The 19,971-nt window shown below is 44.5% G+C and overlaps 1 pseudogene; it reads right to left on the bottom strand.

Moving 5' to 3' along the window:
• Nucleotides 1-2,799: 2,799 nt before the first annotated feature.
• LOC147430688 (putative inorganic phosphate transporter 1-8) lies at nucleotides 2,800-3,613 on the bottom strand (annotated as a pseudogene).
• Between the last annotated feature and the right edge of the window lie 16,358 nt (nucleotides 3,614-19,971).

Below are 19,971 nucleotides of genomic sequence, written 5' to 3'. Positions count from 1 at the left end.
ACTAACAACATAGTTGTGAATTCGTGTGCCCATATCAGCATCTTGCGTAGAGCCACAATCTTTAAGATGCATGCATAGGTGATTCCATATGAAGAGAGGCCATCGCTTCACTTGGCACTCAAGCCTCCAAGACAGTGCCAAGCACAATATCTTTTTTCAACAGCCTCTAGCGGCCGGGCTGCGACCTCTCTTCGCATACATATCAACCAAGACAGTGCCAAGCATGACACCTCTTATCAAGAGCCTCTGACTAATAACATAGTTGTGAATTCGTGTGCCCATATCAGCATCTTGCGTAGAGCCACAATCTTCAAGATGCATGCATAGGTGATTCCATCTAAAGAGAGTCCCTTGCTTCACTTGGCACTCAAGCCTCCAAGACAATGCCAAGCACAACAGTTTTTTTCAACAGCCTCTAGCGGCCGGGCTGCTTTCCTACCTTGGCTTTACAAAGCTACAGAGAGCCCTCTTTTCAAGAACCTATGAGTAACAACATGGTTGTTAATTTTTTGTGCCCTCATCATCATCTTGCATAGAGCCACAGTCTTCAAGATGCATGCATAAGTGATTCCATCTAAAGAGAGGCCGCCCTCGCTAAGCCCTCACTTCACTGGTTGTTTTCAAAACTTGGCCCTTCAAGAGAGTGCAAAGCAGGACAACTTTTTTCAACAGCCTCTAACGCGGGCTGGGTTGCGTTCCTGCCTTGGCTTTAGAAAGCTATATAGAGAGCCCTGCATCTCCCTACAAGCTTGTAAAAATAGCCAAGAGTCCACGCTCTGGCCCTTCTCCCTATGCGTATCGATGTCCTAGGTGCATCGATAAAACGATGGAGCCTGTGTGAAAGTCTGCCACGTTGGCCCGCCCTTGCTGGGCATATCCTCCTATAAGTGCAGTCCAAGAAACTACATTTGGGGAGAAACCCTCCCTCCGCATTTGTTGAAAACACCCCTTAGCTTCCTGGCCCTGCCCCTATCGGTCATATCCTGTAATCAGTGCATTCCAAGAGACTTCATTCCGGACAGAAAGCTAGTCAAGAACTTGTTGTGCTTTCAAAAGTACACCACACTTGGCATACATGTCAAGCAAAGCCTTGCCAAGCATGACATCTTTTTGTAACAGCCCTTGCCTAACAATCTCCTCATGACTCTGCTTGCCCATGATAGCGTTTTGCATAATGCCACATGCCTTCAAAACACAAGCATAGGTGACCGCATCCCCTCACTTTGCATCCGATAAAAACAGCCAAGCACTTCCTGGCCCTGATCTTGTTGGGCATATCGTGCAATCAATGCATTCCAAGAGACTGCATCGCGGACATAAAGCTCGTCAAGAACTTGTTGTGCTTTGGAAAGTACACTACACTTGGCATACATGTCAACCAAAGCATTACCAAGCACGACAATTTTTTGCAACAGCCCCCGACTAACAAGCTCATCATGAATTTGTTTTCCTGTGTCGACGTCTTTCAAAGTGCCACATGCCTTCAAAATGCAAGAATAGGTGACTGCATCTGGAGAGAATCCCTCGCTTCGCATCCGCTAGAAACATCCCAATGCTTCTTGGCCCTGCCCCTGTTGGGCATAACCTGCAATCAATGCATTCCAAGAGACCGCATCTCGATCAGGAAGCTCGTCAAGAACTTGTTGAGCTTTCAAAAGTACACCACACTTGGCATACATGTCAACTAAAGCATGACAGTTATTTTCAACAGCCCCTGATTGACAATCTCATCGTGAATTTGTTTCCCATATCAATGTCTCGCATAATGCCACATGCCTTCAGAATGCAAGCATAGGTGATTGCATCTGGAGAGAAACCCTCACTTCGCATACAATGGAAACAATTCAAAGCTTCCTGGCCCTGACCTTGTTGGGCATATCCTGCAATTAATGCAGTCCAAGAGATGACATCTCAGTTGGGAAGCTCGTCAAGAACTTATTGTGCTTTCCAAAGTACACCACAATTAGCATACATGTATACTAGCGCATTGCCAAGCACGACATTCTTCTCCAACAATCTCTGGCTGCATCCGGAGAGAGGCCCTCGCTTCGCAAGCGATGAAAATAGCCCAGAGCTTCGTGACCCTGCCCATGTCGGCCATATCCTGCAATAAGTGCAGTCCAACTGACGACATCCCGGACTGGAAGCTCATCAACAACTTGTTGTGCCCTGACAAGTGAACCGCACTTAACATACATACTGGCCAACAAGCTCTGTAACTTGCAAACTGCGTGCAGAGAATATCGGGTAGCTTTTGACGGCGTAGTTTTTTTTAGAGCTTGTCAGCACTGGTTTTTTTTAAAAAAAAATAGGAGCCACGTGGGCTAACGAGAGGTCAGGAATTTGGAATTGCCTTGTTGTGCCCTGACAAGTGAACCGCACTTAACATACATACTGGCCAACAAGCTCTGTAACCTGCGAACTGCGTGCAGAGAAGATCGGGTAGCTTTTGACAGCGTAGTTTTTTTTAGAGCTTGTTAGTGCTGATTTTTTTTAAAAAAAATAGGAGCCACGTGGGCTAACGAGAGGTCAGGAATTTGGAATTGCCCGTAGTTTTTTTTAGAGCTTGTCAGCGCTGGGTTTTTTTTTTAAAAAATAAGAGCCACGTGGGCTAACGAGAGGTCAAGAATTTGGAATTGCCCACTACGCTAACGAAGTAAAAAGTTGAGTTATATTTTCAAGAATTTTTCGATAGGCTAAAAATTCCGATTGATTGAAATAAGATAGTGGGCACTCATTTAAATGAAGAGTGTGTAAATCTAACGATGTACATGTCTTGAGTTTTACTACTATTTTATTTTACCAGAAAAGGACGTAAAGTTTTATAACTACTATTTTTGGCCAGTCCAGTGCAGCTTGCTTTGCATTACCTTCCACCAATGCTGTATAACGCACGGTCTTGGGCATCTTCATTCGCCAGTAGTAGGTCAAGAGTGCAGGAATAGCCCCAAGTATGAAGACCAGTCTCCACACAAAGTCTGCCTAAGGAGGAGTCGACCCAATGTGATCATCGTCGAAAGCACGACGGTGGTAGGCATTATTGAAGGCAGCAGAGACGATGATGGAAACAACGGCACCTGCCAGTATTTCCGTGCCTTGCATGGCAAAGACAGCAGCAATGAAAGCACCACGAGTACGCGTGTTAGCATACTCAGACATGATGGTGGCCGAAAGGGGTTAGTCACCGCCTATGCCGAAACCAAGCCACAATATGAAGAAGCACAGAGTAGTCATGATAGATTTGGGCGTGCTTCCGAGTGGGAGGCCTGACACAATGGAGCAAATAACCATGTGCATGAGGGTGGCTCCATAGACCTTCTTGCGGCCCAGCTTGTCTCCAAGCCAACCGAAGAGAGTTGGCTAGCGAGGGTACCACAAAGAGCGGCACCATTGACGACTGCAAAAACATTGGGAGGGAGGCTTCCAGGCTTGCCAGAAGCTAGGTCATAGTAGTAAATGCGGCCGAGAAGCTTGGTGACAGTGGAGATACACAACAAATCATAAGCGTCGATGAAGAATCCCATGCCAGCGAGATCATGATTGCGGTGAAGTGATACCATTGTGTCTTGGCCTTGTCCAAAGCAAAGAGCACCTCCAGCTGCCCTCCAGCCATAGCTCTAGCTCTCAAGGTTTGCAAGAATCAAATCTGCAGGTCCATGGAAGATATCAGAGATTCTTTACTTTCAAGATTAGAGGCAAAAACCTCAGTGCAATGTGCGTAAGAATCTCACTCAAAACAGACTGGAATAAAGGAACAATAGACAATAACTGAGCTCACAGAGACACAACAGCAGTAGACCACAACATATGACTCGACTATCTCAAAGAACTGATACAGACTCTGGTGTGGCGGCACACTTAGCTCCAGCCTAGGACTCACAGGTACAATGGGGTGTCGAGGCTCAAATGTGCAAGGATGGTGAAGACGTGCTGTGTATAGACTCTATGCTCTAGACCACCACGCGGGACCAGACGTGAAGAAGATGATATCGATGACCCAACCGCTACTACTCATATGTACAACCATAAAGAGCCACCAACGGCTCATAAATGTCAACCATCTAAATCTATCCCGAAACTGAGTGGTGGTGACCTGGCCACGATGTCCACTAGACCACCGTCTGTATCCTGCCACGTGTCAATGTCCAGCCCAGAGAGTCCGTCTAGTGTGAACTAGACCAAACCAACTATACTAACTGTATGTCCTGTGAAAGTGACACGTAGCCCTGCTACAGGTTGCCCGCCACAAAACCACTCACCGTCTCGGTGAGAGAACCACTGAAACTGCTAAAAGACTGAACTGCAATAAGAAATGACTAATGTACTGTCATGGTGAAAAGACTGTCAATCATCATCCCAGAGAAAGAGTAGTTGCTATAACTGCACTCGAAGGATCAGTCTCCGGAGGTGGAGCCATCAAATCAATGGTGGAACTTCGTTGTAGGGACTGCTGAGCTTGTAGAGGTTGCTGGGCTCTGTTGTCCATAACCTGGCTGCCTGTGAGCCACCAGCTACTGCATGGCAGAGGGTAACACCTGTCCGGAAGTGAACTGAGGACGAGGAGTGACACAGCCATGGCGGTGTGCACCAGCAACACCGTCGCAGCAAGGAACACTATGCATGTGGGACTATGGCGATGACTGAAACCCTTGAGGGTACTATGGACTGTGGTACTGAACTGGAGGCTGAGGCTGTGTGTATAGTCCCATAAAGTGCTGAGAAGGATCTGCAATCTGCAATGGTGGCCCGGATCCAGTCCATCCAAACCCCCCGCCAACCTGAGGCTGAGCCTGAGGCTGAGCCTGAGCCTGAGCCTGAGCCTGAACCTGCCTATCTCCATGTAGAAGCATTTCCCTAAACATTTGTACTTGTGCTCGAAGGTCTTCAATGATGTCTGACTTTATTTTCAAAGCTTGTTGTAGCACGAAAATCGTAGCATCCCGATCCGAGATGGCACTTTTGGCCACCTTCAGAGATCCCGCCATAGTTGCGTATATGGCAGAGTGGCGCTGGTGCGTGGCACATAACTATTCCGCTCCAAGATCTATGGTGGCGATAGCATTCCTGGAGTCTTGTAATACTTTCTCTGACAGGTGTAACAGAGAAGTAGAGTCAGCCACCCCTGATGATGATACTGGAGGAGTCCCAAGTGGCACATGTGGCTCGCTATGAGGAGGTACTGCTAGTCGAGTAGGAGCTAAAGTAGGAGCTGAGAGGGAGCTGAGATGGTAGTTCCAGGTGGAGTCAGATACGTATGGGTGAATATTGGGGAAGAAGGTAGAGGAATCTCCGAGGGAGAAGCCGCCGATTTGTCATGAAATTCGGGAGTCGACACTGGTGGCGTACAAAAAGGGGTGGAAGACAGAGAACGCCGCGGAAGATGTGTTACTTTAATCTGTTGACTCTTAGATAATGGCAAAGAGAGTAGAGACTCTGCTGTATCTTTGGCCACCTTTGCTTTGATCTTCTTTTTCTTGTGGATTGTAGGATCAGCATGAATGTTTAGGGATTTCCTTTTCCCTTGCACACTTCGTGTATCATCATCTACTTCGTCTGGTGTAACATGTATACTTACAACCCATGCCAAGAGAGGGGCTGCAAAGCATTTGAAGCTAAGCTGCATAGATCTCACCTGGGTCCAAAACCTTTTGGCCCGAGACTATAAAGATGAAAAAAGGATCTGGTGAAATCCATAGGGTTGGGCATGGAGCAAGGCATGGAGCAAACAGTAAAGACCGTCCCAAGGAGATAATGTAGTGGGTAGTTCACATTTCCCTTTATCTTCTTTGGCATCTCTAGCTAGAAAGTAGTATCTAAAGATTGCCAAGATCTGTTTATTTCTTTCATAATTCGGGTGATTTGTACTGAGCATTTCCGCGCATGACTGAATTGTGGCCTCCTTAGAAATCTGAGAGAAGGTTCAACTGGCAGGCTTCACAACTGGAAAGGTTGTCATATCCATAGCATGACCTAACCTTGTAGCTGCGAGTTTATGACCCCTGACCTTGGGAAAGTTCTTCGAAGATCATGAATCATCTCTATCGGAACAGCGGTTGGGAGATCTTCGGCCAGTGCTGTGAGACCCATAGCCTGTAGTAGCTGATCCTTGGAGAGGATTTGACTGAGAGATGGTCTAGGCGGCTGTAGATAAACAACCAAGGAGAATGGTGTGCGATTTTAGATGTAGCTAGCCTACTGATTTCCTGATGGATGATTTCCTAATTGCGTTTCTTTTTACCTAATGTTTTCAAGTTTTTTTCTTTTGATGCATCCGATTAAAAGACAGCTTCTGAATCCAACTCCGAAGTTGGGGATGCTTTGTAACTTTCATCTCGCTGGCATCACTGGAAGTGAAGTCATCCACATCTTGGTTGTAAGTTTTCGAATCCTCCTCCTCTTCAGCAAAACTAAGCTGCGGAGGTGGTGGCTTCTTGACTGCTTTTCTAGAGGGTTTGCTGGTACCTGCCATGATAATTGCAAATCTTCTTGACACTAACTGATGTGCACATTCTGTCCAGAGAGACTGAAGTTGTTCCAATGCAGAGCAGAAGAACGTCAGACACTGAGCAGACTCAAAAACTGATCCACAATTGCATACATATCCACACTTGCATACATGTGATAATTTTGTGATAACTCTGCAATTCTATATACTGTTATCCCAATTACTGTATACTGCTTTTAGAAGGAGAGAAAGCGGAAAATCCGAATCGGTGAAAGAAGGCAAAGAGGCCAAGTTGTCGAATTGGGTAGCGCGGCAACAGATGCTCGCTATCAGGGACGCTTGGAAGCAAAGCTTACCCACTTTAAAAAACGTCGAGTTGTTTTTGACGAACCCGAGACGACCGAGGCGACTTGGTCAAGAGATCAGTTGGTAGAGGGGACCGAGTTACGAATTGGGAAACTTCCGAATTGGGAACGGGGTGGGCGAATTTGGAAAGAGGGGAAAGCAGGCTGAATCGGGTGAATTGGAGAGGGCAGGGGGAGAATTGGAGAGGAGGGGCCAATTGGGAGAGGGCAGGGGCAAATTGGGGAGAAGGCCGAATAGGAAGAGGTGGATAAATTGGGAGGGGGGCGACTTGGGCAGGGGAAGGGGGGGAAGGGACGAATTGGGGAGAGAGGGGAGGGGGACGAATTGGGAGGGGAGGGGGGGACGAATTGGGAGAGGGAGAGGGGGCGAATTTGGGAGGGGGAAAGTGGGCGAATTGGGGAGAGAGGGGAGGGGGACGAATTGGGAGGGAAGAGGGGGGTGGGGGGGGGGGGAAACGAATTGGGGAGAGAGGGGGGCAAGATGGGGAGAGAGGGGGAGGCAAATTTGGGAGGGGGAAAGGGGGCGAATTGGGAGGGGAGGGGGGGAGATGAATTGGGAGAGGAGAGAGGGGTGCGAATTGGGAGAGGGAGAGGGGGACGAAATATTAGAGGGGAAGAGGGGAGTGGAATTGAAAGTGGGAAGAGGGGGATAATTGGGTGGAAGTGTGAATTGGGGAAAATCAACAATGCTTGCCCCAAGTCCTTACATGAAAAACTCTTTATATGTGGGAGACCTTGATCCCACTGTCAATGAAGCACAGCTGTATGACGTGTTTACCAGTGTCGGGCAAGTGCTGTCTACTAGGGTTCGCTGGGACTTGTTAACAAAGAGATCCCTTGGTTATGCCTATATGAGAGTAGGGGTAGAATGGGTGATACACTTGCAGACGAGGTTGTTCTTTTGGAGGATAAGAGCCTGTTAGTCGGTTGGGATGAGACTGCAACCATAGCTCCTTGAAGTAAGTAGAGGTTAAGTTTGCCTCAAAGACAGCCGAGGATGTGCTTGAAAAACACCAAGGCCAATTTGGGCTTTAGCGAGTAGAGATGGAAAGGGCGTGTAAACTTAAAGAAACTATCACAAAACAGACTAGGAGTTTAACTTGAAAGAACTTAGTACTAACGTCAAATAGCACTGATAATAGAAATAATTAGAGAAAGAGTGATTGGATTGTAAGAAGTTCGAGACAATACCCAATTACTGAGACTGAGTGGAGAAAGGATACCTTAGGAGGAAAGGTGGAAACTTCTACAGGCATAGCAGAGACTGAGAGTATTGCAAAGATTGAGACAGTAAAACAGAACACCCGTTCTGGTGGAAAGGTAGTGTGGAGGAGAGGAATGGGATATTAGAACCCTACAGATGGCCAAATAGTTGTAGACTTTTTACTCAGAGGAGTAATAGCACTTGATTCTAGAGCCATTTACCAGACGCAATGGAACACAGTCCAAAGTTACTAACTGGATTGCACCTTGTGGCAAAATTTCTTGTACCCTGAATGGCCCTTGCCAGGCTGGGACCAGATTTTTAGCTTTTTTCAGGAAATTAGCTTGATAGAGTAGCACTAGTGTTCCCTGTGTTATTTTCGGCTTCCTGAGATGGCGATCATGCCACGCTTTGCGACGAAGTTGCTCGGTTTGGAGAGCATTTGAAGGTTGTTGGGGTATAAAGCCCAATGTGGTCACCCAGGTAAGTGGGCGGGCCACCATGTATGTACACATATTCTTTTGTAAAAACCTAATAAGAACTCACTATGCTCTACACATTACAGTAGAGTGAGTTCACCATATCGTCGTGCTCTTCTTCTTGCACTCTCTCTCGCGTCGCACTTTCGCTCGTACTCCTTCAACTGGTATCAGAGCTCAGATCGAGGCTCGGGGCAGCACTGTAGGAGGCTAGAGTCACCAACTCAGATTGGAGTGAAATTCGACAGGCGAAGACACGGCCCCAAATCTCGTGGAATAGCCCGAAGGCCTCGGTGTTGTCAGAATTTCATTCTGAGGTCATCTCGGCCACCATTCGGCTTCGACAAAGGTCTGCGCAGGCCATTTTCGACTACGTGGTCTCGACGGGTGCAGATCCGACTCTGGAAATTTGGGGTTTTCGGCCTCGACTGCAGGTGCTGAGGATATCGACACTCCCAGAGTGTTGATTTGTGGTTGTCTACACATCGAAGGACGGCTCACAGTTCTTGGAGGCGTGTCACATACGACACGGGCGCATCTACACACAGATTGTAGGCGACATCCACTAGTTCATCAGGTAGCTTGATATTCCAGATTTCATCCTGACATTGCAGGTACTTCCACATGGGATGTATTGTCAGAGATGATGTATGTCTGTTGAGGGTTTGCTGGCTGTGAGTCACGCAGCAAACAACCGCCGCAGCGGTTACAGCATATAGTGGGAAATTTGTGGATGTAGGACTTTGTGGGAAGTCTATGTGAAGGAGTACGAGCGGAAGTGGGACACGAGAGAGAGTGTGAGAAGAAGAGCACGACGATATGGTGAGCTCGCTCTACTGTAATGTGTAGAGCATAGTGAGTTCTTATTAGGTTTTAACAAAAGAATATGTGTACATACCTGGCGGCCCGCCCACTTACCTGGGCGACCACATTGGGTTTTATACCCCAACAACCTCCCACTTAAAGTCCAATGTGGTACTTTAAGTGTGAGAGAAGCTACTATACAAGCTAATATACAAGAGATGTAGAGAAGTGATGTACTACCCTACACCTAACTGCTTGCGAAAATGCACAAAGCTCTCTGAGGGAAGTCCTTTTGTAAGTAGATCAACAAGATTTTCTGTGGTGTGAACTTTGACAAGCTGAAGTTGCTTATCCTCGAGCATTTCCCTGATGAAATGATACTTCACATCCACATGCTTTGTCTTTGAGTGATAAACTGGATTGCGAGCCAATTGTATAGCACTTTGACTATCACAATATAACACAGGCATCTCTTATTTGATTCCCAAATCTGTTACTAGTCGATTAAGCCAAATTGATTCTTTGCATGCCTCTGATGCTGCAACATATTCACCCTCTGTAGTAGACTGAGTAACACAATCTTGTAATCTAGAACGCCATGATACTGCTCCACCAGCCAATGTAAAGACATACCCTGACGTAGACCTTCGGTTGTCTAAGTCACCTGCATAATCTGAGTCTGTAAAACCCTTTACACTTAGCTCCTGACTCCCATAGCATATACGCATACTCTTTGTAGCTTTCAGGTATCTCAATATTCCTTTCACTGCCTCCCAATGTTTCTTGCCTGGGTTTGACATGTATCGACTTACTACTCCCACTGCAAATGCAATGTCTGGGCGAGTAGCAATCATTGCATACATCAAACTACCCACTGCAGACGCATATGGAATCTTATCCATTTCAGCCTGTTCTTCCTCAGACATAGGACAATCTTGTTTGCTAAGTTTCACATATGGTGGCAATGGAACACTCAATGCCTTTCCCTTCTCCATATTGAAACGTTGCAAAACCTTGTCAATATACTCTGTTTGAGATAACCAAATCAACTTCTTTGATCTGTCTCTCTCAATGTGCATACCAAGTATATGACTTGCCTCACCCATGTCTTTCATGTCAAACGATTTGCCATCTTTGACTTCAAAGCTGAAATTTCTTCCAAGTGCTTGCCAGCAATCAACATGTCATCCACATACAAAATAAGGATCAGCCAACTGCCATCCTTAGCCTTCTTTGTATATAGATAGTGATCGAACTCACTACGTTTGTAGCCTTGAGAAAGCATAAACTTGTGGAATTTATGGTACCATGCCCTCGGTGATTGTTTTAAGCCATAAAGACTCTTTAACAACTGGCATACCCAATCTTCCTTTCCTTTCTCAACAAACCCTTCTGGCTGCTGCATGTAAATTTCCACATCTAAATCACCATGCAAGAACGCTGTCTTGACATCCATTTGGTGCAACACCAAATCTAATATGGTAACCAATGCAAGAAAGCATCTCAATGTAGTCATCTTGACCACCGGAGAGAAGACTTCATCAAAGTCAATGCCTTGTTCTTGCTTAAAGCCCTTGGCAACAAGCCTTGCTTTGTACTTTGGCTGACTATCATGAGCGGTGATCTTATACCTGTAAACCCATTTACAGGGTAGAGCCTTTTTGCCCCGTGGTAATTTAACTAGCTTCCATGTCTGGTTTTTATGCAGAGCTGTCATCTCTGACTGCATGGCCAATTGCCTATTCCCGGAGTCCTTCATTTGCACTGCTTCCTTGTAACATGAAGGCTCATTGCAATCAGTTAACATGACATAGTTCATAGATGGAACAAACCTATCAGGAGGTCGCGTGATACGTCCAGATCTATGCACAATAGGTGGCTCAGGCTTAGCCACAACCTGTGGTTCCACTCTATCCTGTCCTTGCTCCTCTTGAGCCCTGACATTTTGTCTTGCACGTGCAAGTCCATCTTCTTGGAAGACAACTCTTCTAATCTCCTCAACCCTCTCTGGTTTAGAATGATATTTGGATTCATTAAAGTGAACATCATTGCTGCGGACAACCTTTCTGGATTCGGGATCCCAAAGTCTGTACCCCATCTCACCAGAATTACCATAGCCTAATAAGATGCACTTTCTACTCTTTGGCTCAAGTTTGTTCCTAAATTCCTTTGGAACGTGAGTATATGCCTCACAGCCAAAGACTCTGAGATGCTTGTATGAGGGCATTTTGCCTCTCTGGCACTGAATCCTTCTGCAAAACCTTGCTAGGAGATCTATTTACAAGATGAACAGCTGTTGATACAGCTTCAACCCAAAACCCATTTGGCAGCTGTGCATTAGACAACATACTTCTGACCTTCTCTTGTATGGTCCTATTCATCCTCTCAGCAACACCATTTTGAGGAGGATAGTAAGGAGCAGTAAGTTCACGTTTTATACCTTTTGACTCACAAAAGTCCTAAAAGGCCTTTGAAACATACTCTCCACCATTGTCAGTGCGTAAGCATTTAAGCTTCTTGCCACTCTGATTCTCCACAAGTGTCACAAACGTTTTGAAAACACTAAACGCTTCATCCTTGTGCTTGAGAAAGTAAACCCATACTTTCCTCGAGTAATCATCTATAAATGTCATAAAGTAAGAAGCTCCCCCTAGAGATAGGTTAGGCATAGGTCCACACAAATCACTATGAACAAGTGCCAACTGTGTATCTCTTCTACTGCTTCTATGCTTATGTGGCTACTGTGTTTGCTTACCATACAGACAATGTTCACAGAATTCAAAATCATTAAATGAAAAGCCAGGCAAATAACCAGAACGAGACAAGATTTCCATTCCCTTCTTGGACATATGTCCTAACCGGCTATGCCACAAAGAAACGTTCGGCTGCTCGGTTACATTGATAACATTATTAGAGACATTTGATACATAAATCATGTAAAGTCCTCCAGACTTTACTCCATGTGCTACTGTCATAGAACCCTTGGATATCTTCCACATATTCTGTCCAAAAGTGGTGATGTAGCCAGCATCATCAAGTAAACCTGTGCTGATCAAGCTCTTTGTAATTGCGGGAACATGTCTCACATTCTTCAGCGTGAAAGAAGAGCCATTCTGAAACTTCAATTGAACATCTCCAACACCTAAGATCTCACATGTCTGCCCATTGCCTAGACGAACATGATCTTTAGTGGTCACATAAGAGGTAAACCACTCCTTGTTTGGAGACACATGAAGTGATGCCCCTGAGTCTATAATCCAGTCACTCAGTGCATTTCCATCAGATGCTATAAGAAGAGCTGAGTCCATTGTATTCTTCAAGAAGTAGATGTCTCCTGACACTAGACTGTCATCCTCTACAACTGTGTTTGTCACATTTATTTCTTGAATCTTCACTGAGGACTTGTTCTTCTCACTATGGTCTTCAGCTTTCTCTTTGCCTTTTTCTGCTTTCCATTCTCTGCAGTCTCTTTTCATGTGACCCTTCTTGCCACAATGGTAGCATTCTATGTCACTCTTGCCTTTAGCACTACGGGACTTGCTACGAGACTGATTCCTCTTTCCACCTTTGTACTTTTCTTTGGTCCTTCCCCTGACAACTAAGGCTATTCCTTTACCTTTGTCCATTGTCTTTCTATTGGTTTCTTCAGTAAGCAGACTTCCTTCTACACTTGCTATGTTCAAACCATCTGGAGGTGCAAAATTACTCAAAGCTGTGCGAAAAGTGTCCCAACTTTCCGGCAATGTGATCAACAGGAACATAGCTCTAACAGGTTCATCAAACTTGACACCTTGAGCTGACAACTGACTATAGATTGTGTTGAATTCATTCAGATGATTGGACATAGGTGTCCCTTCTTTCATCTTCAAGTCAACAAGCTTCTTAAGCCAGTATACCTGTGAAGCTGCACTCTGCTTCTCATAAAGATCACTCAGCTTTAACCATGCTTGATAAGCCGACATCTCGTCTGCTACATTGAAGTAAACGCTTTCTGCCAAAGTCAGCATAATGGTAGAAAGTGCCAATTCATCCATTTCGCTCCATTCATCTTCGTCCATATCTTCTGGTTTTATCCCCTTGAGCTGTATAGGTTTTATCTGCTTCTTTTGTACCAACACGTGCCAAATCTTCTTCTTCCACAATGGGAAATTGGTTCCATTTAGCTCCTTGATATTGTAAAGAGTAGTGTCCTGTGATCCAGCCATAGCTACGCTTCACAATAGTTTACTTTCCTGGGAAAAATTCGGCACAGTTTCCCCTGTAAACTGACCTCTGAACCAATATCAACCTTTCAAATGAACCAAGAAAGCTTCAGATTCTGCATAAATTTCGGCAGAGTCTCCTTTTAAAATGGCTCTGGTGTACTAAAAACAGACCAAAAAACAGCTCAAAAAACCACTATCTCTCTGACACTGTAAGCTGCGGGTAAACCTGTCCTGCACCTGTACTATCTCTGACTGTCCTATCACTGTCCTGTAAGCATAGACTGCGACAATGCCTCAATGGAAGTAAAGCAAAGATGCAATCCCAACTGTCTAACTCACAGTCAATACATCCTAGCTGCCTATCTAAGGGTGCTCGAGGGATCGCTCCAAGACCTGTATCACCGAAAGGATCTCAACATTCGAGAATCCCCCATCTCAATAAAACCTCACTCGACCCTCAACAAAGGCTGCAGTAAATCTGACAGTACATAGACTTCCCACAAAGTCATACATCCACAAATTTCCCACTCTATGCTGTAACCGCTGCGGCGGTTGTTTGCTGCGTGACTCACAGCCAGCAAACCCTCAACACACATACATCATCTTTGACAATACATCCCATGTGGAAGTACCTGCAATGTCAGGATGAAATCTGGAATATCAAGCAGCAATCACAAGCTACCTGATGAACTAGTGGATGTCGCCTACAGTCTGTGTTTAGATGCGCCCGTGTCGTATGTGACACGCCTCCAAGAACTATGAGCCGTCCTTCGATGTGTAGACAGCCACAAATCAACACTCTGGGAGTGTCGATATCCTCAGCACCTGCAGTCGTAGGCCAAAAACCCCAAATTTGCAGAGTCGGATCTGCACCCGTCGAGACCACGTAGTCGAAAATGGCCTGCGCAGACCTTTGTCGAAGCCGAACGGTGGCCGAGATGACCTTAGAATGAAATTCTGACAACACCGAGGCCTGCAGGCTATTCCACGAGATTTGGGGCCGTGTCTTCGCCTGTCGAATTTCACTCCAATCTGAGCTGGTGACTCTAGCCTCCTGCAATGCTGCCCCGAGCCTCGATCTGAGCTCTAATACCAGTTGAAGGAGTACGAGCGAAAGTGCGACGCGAGAGAGAGTGCGAGAAGAAGAGCACGACGATATGGTGAACTCGCTCTACTGTAATGTGTAGAGCATAGTGAGTTCTTATTAGGTTTTAACAAAAGAATATGTGTACATACCTGGCGGCCCGCCCACTTACCTGGGTGACCACATTGGGCTTTATACCCCAACACTATATATTGTTAGACTTATTGCAGCCTTTGTTGAGGGTCGAGTGAGGTTTTATTGAGCTGGGGGATTCTCGAATGTTGAGATCCTTTTGGTGATACAGGTCCCGGAGCGATCCCTCGAGCACCCTTAGATAGGCAGCTAGGATGTATTGACTGTGAGTTAGACAGTTGGGATTGCATCTTTGCTTTACTGTCGTTGAGGCATTGTCACAGTCTATGCTTACAGGACAGTGACAGGATAGTCAGAGATAGTACAGGTGCAGGACAGGTTTACCCACAGCTTACAGTGTTAGAGAGACAGTGGTTTTTTTTTGAGCTGTTTTTTGGTCTGTTTTTTAGTACACCAGAGACATTTTACAAAGGAGACTGCCAAAATTTCTGCAGAATCTGAAGCTTTCTTGGTTCATTTGACAGGTTGATATTGGTTCAGAGGTCAGTTTACAGGGGAAACTCTGCCGAATTTTTCCCAGGAAAGTAAACTACTGTGAAGCGTAGCTATGGCTGGATCACAGGACTCTACTCTTTACAATATCAAGAAGCTGGATGGAACCAATTTCCCATTGTGGAAGAAGAAGATTTGGCACGTGTTGGTACAAAAGAAGCAGATAAAACCTATAAAGCTCAAGGGGATAAAACCAGAAGATATGGACGAAGATGAATGGAGCGAAATGGATGAATTGGCACTTTCTACCATTATGCTGACTTTGGCAGAAAGCGTTTACTTCAATGTAGCAGACGAGATGTCGGCTTATCAAGCATGGTTAAAGCTGAGTGATCTTTATGAGAAGCAGAGTGCAGCTTCACAGGTATACTGGCTTAAGAAGCTTGTTGACTTGAAGATGAAAGAAGGGACACCTATGTCCAATCATCTGAATGAATTCAACACAATCTATAGTCAGTTGTCAGCTCAAGGTGTCAAGTTTGATGAACCTGTTAGAGCTATGTTCCTGTTGATCACATTGCCGGAAAGTTGGGACACTTTTCGCACAGCTTTGAGTAATTCTGCACCTCCAGATGGTTTGAACATAGCAGATGTAGAAGGAAGTCTGCTTACTGAAGAAACCAATAGAAAGACAATGGACAAAGGCAAAGGAACAGCCTTAGTTGTTAGGGGAAGGACCAAAGAAAAGTACAAAGGTGGAAAGAGGAATCAGTCTCGTAGCAAGTCCCGCAGTGCTAAAGGCAAGAGTGACATAGAATGCTACCATTGTGGCAAGAAGGGTCACATGAAAAGAGACTGCAGAGAATGGAAAGCAGAAAAAGGCAAAGAGAGAGCTGAAGACCATGGTGAGAAGAACAAGTCCTCAGTGAAGATTCAAGAAGTAAATGTGACAAACACAGTTGCAGAGGATGACAGTCTAGTGTCAGGAGACATCTACTTCTTGAAGAATACAATGGACTCAGCTCTTCTTACAGCATTTGATGGAAATGCACTGAGTGACTGGATTATAGTCTCAGGGGCATCACTTCATGTGTCTCCAAACAAGGAGTGGTTTACTTCTTATGTGACCACTAAAGATCATGTTCGGCTAGGCAATGGGCAGACATGTGAGATCTTAGGTGTTGGAGATGTTCAATTGAAGTTTCAGAATGGCTCTTCTTTCATGCTGAAGAATGTGAGACATGCTCCCGCAATTACAAAGAGCTTGATCAGCATAGGTTTACTTGATGATGCTGGCTACGTCACCACTTTTGGACAGAACATGTGGAAGATATCCAAGGGTTCTATGACAGTAGCACATGGAGTAAAGTCTGGAGGACTTTACATGATTTATGTATCAAATGTCTCTAAAAATGTAATCAATGTAAACGAGCATCCGAACATTTCTTTGTGGCATAGCCGGTTAGGACATATGTCCAAGAAGGGAATGGAAATCTTGTCTCGTTCTGGTTATTTGCCTGGTTTTTCATTTAATGATTTTGAATTCTGTGAACATTGTCTGTATGGTAAGCAAACACAGCAGCCACATAAGCATAGAAGCAGTAGAAGAGATACACAGTTGGAACTTGTTCATAGTGATTTGTGTGGACCTATGCCTAACCTATCTCTAGGGGGAGCTTCTTACTTTATGACATTTATAGATGATTACTCGAGGAAAGTATGGGTTTACTTTCTCAAGCACAAGGATGAAGCGTTTAGTGTTTTCAAAACGTTTGTGACACTTGTGGAGAATCAGAGTGGCAAGAAGCTTAAATGCTTACGCACTGACAATGGTGGAGAGTATGTTTCAAAGGCCTTTCAGGACTTTTGTGATTCAAAAGGTATAAAACGTGAACTTACTGCTCCTTACAATCCTCCTCAAAATGGTGTTGCTGAGAGGATGAATAGGACCATACAAGAGAACGTCAGAAGTATGTTGTCTAATGCACAGCTGCCAAATGGGTTTTGGGCTGAAGCTGTATCAACAGCTGTTCATCTTGTAAATAGATCTTCTAGCAAGGTTTTGCAGAAGGATTCAGTGCCAAAGATGGTATGGTCAGGCAAAATGCCCTCATACAAGCATCTCAGAGTCTTTGGTTGTGAGGCATATACTCACGTTCCAAAGGAATTTAGGAACAAACTTGAGCCAAAGAGTAGAAAGTGCATCTTTCTAGGCTATGGTAATTCAGGTCAGATAGGGTACAGACTTTGGGATCCCGAATCCATAAAGGTTGTCCGCAGCAATGATGTTCACTTTAATGAATCCAAATATCATTCTAAACCAGAGAGGGTTGAGGAGATTAGAAGAGTTGTCTTCCAAGAAGATGGAACTGCATGTGCAAGACATAATGTCAGGGCTCAAGAGGAGCAAGGACAGGATAGAGTGGAACCACAGGTTGTGGCTGAGCCTGAGCCACCTATTGTGCGTAGATCTAGACGTGTCACGTGACCTCCTGATAGGTTTGTTCCATCTATGAACTATGTCATGTTGACTGATTGCAATGAGCCTTCATGTTACAAGGAAGCAGTGCAAATGAAGGACTCCGGGAATTGGCAATTGGCCATGCAGTCAGAGATGACAGCTCTGCATAAAAACCAGACATGGAAGCTAGTTAAATTACCACGGGGTAAAAAGGCTCTACCTTGTAAATGGGTTTACAGGTATAAGATCACCGCTCATGATAGTCTGCCAAAGTACAAAGCAAGGCTTGTTGCCAAGGGCTTTAAGCAAGAACAAGGCATTGACTTTGATGAAGTCTTCTCTCCGGTGGTCAAGATGACTACATTGAGATGCTTTCTTGCATTGGTTGCCATATTAGATTTGGTGTTGCACCAAATGGATGTCAAGACAACGTTCTTGCATGGTGATTTAGACGTGGAAATTTACATGCAGCAGCTAGAAGGGTTTGTTGAGAAAGGCAAGGAAGATTGGGTATGCTAGTTGTTAAACAGTCTTTATGACTTAAAACAATCACCGAGGGCATGGTACCATAAATTCCATAAGTTTATGCTTTCTCAAGGCTACAAACGTAGTGAGTTCGATCACTGTCTATATACAAAGAAGGCTAAGGATGGCAGTTGGCTGATCCTTATTTTGTATGTGGATGACATGTTGATTGCTGGCAAGCACTTGGAAGAAATTTCAGCTTTGAAGTCAAAGATGGCAAATCGTTTGACATGAAAGACATGGGTGAGGCAAGTCATATACTTGGTATGCGCATTGAGAGAGACAGATCAAAGAAGTTGATTTGGTTATCTCAAACAGAGTATATTGACAAGGTTTTGCAACGTTTCAATATGGAGAAGGGAAAGGCACTGAGTGTTCCACTGCCACCATATGTGAAACTTAGCAAACAAGATTGTCCTGTGTCTAAGGAAGAACTAGCTGAAATGGATAAGATTCCATATGCGTCTGCAGTGGGTAGTTTGATGTATGCAATGATTGCTACTCGCCCAGACATTGCATTTGCAGTGGGAGTAGTAAGTCGATACATGTCAAACCCAGGCAAGAAACATTGGGAGGCAGTGAAAGGAATATTGAGATACCTGAAAGCTACAAAGAGTATGTGTATATGCTATGGGAGCCAGGAGCTAAGTGTAAAGGGTTTTACAGACTCAGATTATGCAGGTGACTTAGACAACCGAAGGTCTACGTCAGGGTATGTCTTTACATTGGCTGGTGGAGCAGTATCATGGCGTTCTAGATTACAAGATTGTGTTACTCAGTCTACTACAGAGGCTGAATATGTTGCAGCATCAGAGGCATGCAAAGAATCAATTTGGATTAATCGACTAGTAATAGATTTGGGAATCAAAGAAGAGATGCCTATGTTATATTGTGATAGTCAAAGTGCTATACAATTGGCTCGCAATCCAGTTTATCACTCAAAGACAAAGCATGTGGATGTGAAGTATCATTTCATCAAGGAAATGCTCGAGGATAAGCAACTTCAGCTTGTCAAAGTTCACACCACAGAAAATCCTGCTGATCTACTTCCAAAAGGACTTCCCTCAGAGAGCTTTGCGCATTTTCGCAAGCAGTTAGGTGTAGGGTAGTACATCACTTAGGGGCTCAACTATATGCTGCTACAAGAGCTTGAGTATACATCGAGAAGGGACCAATCCACAATTGATTTGAAATCAACCAAAATCTTTTTCTTCTATATTGGAGCCAGAGGTCTTGTCAAGACATTTTCCCATGATTTTATTTATGTATGGTGGTTTGATAACGTTTGGTTTGTTCATAAAGGGTTGCTAGATAATTTCTTGTATAGATTTCCATCAATTCGATAGATTTAGCATTAAATTTTCTACTTGTTTCTGTTTTCTCTACTGTTTGCTTCATCTTTCATAGAATTCTCATAGCCAGAGGCTCGATGCCTACTCAATCTCCCTTGAAGAATGACAAACTTTGACAACGTAGCTATCAACATAACACTTTATAGTTTGAGGCTGATGAAAACCATGTTTTGCTTTTTGGAGAGCATGGTGTACCCTCTTTTCCTCTCATTAGTGAAACCAAGCTACATTTATTGTAGCAAGGAAAATGAAACAGAGGAATTTTATTTGTGTTACTCCGTGTCTCACTTGTTTGTCCATAAACATAAAAGATTTAAGTTTGACTTGCTTTTGCATGATTAAAATATGTATTTGCTAATCATTTAACTTTGAGATTACCTTCCAAGCTGAAAATTCAACATAATATAGTTTGAAAATTCAACATAATATAGTTGTATAACAAGATAGTAAACCTAGAAGCAA

The sequence above is a fragment of the Adiantum capillus-veneris genome, chromosome 21 (assembly GCF_014529385.1).
Source record: "Adiantum capillus-veneris isolate H3 chromosome 21, ASM1452938v2, whole genome shotgun sequence".
Classification (NCBI taxonomy): Eukaryota; Viridiplantae; Streptophyta; class Polypodiopsida; order Polypodiales; family Pteridaceae; genus Adiantum; species Adiantum capillus-veneris.
This window is presented reverse-complemented; position numbering and strand designations above follow the sequence as displayed.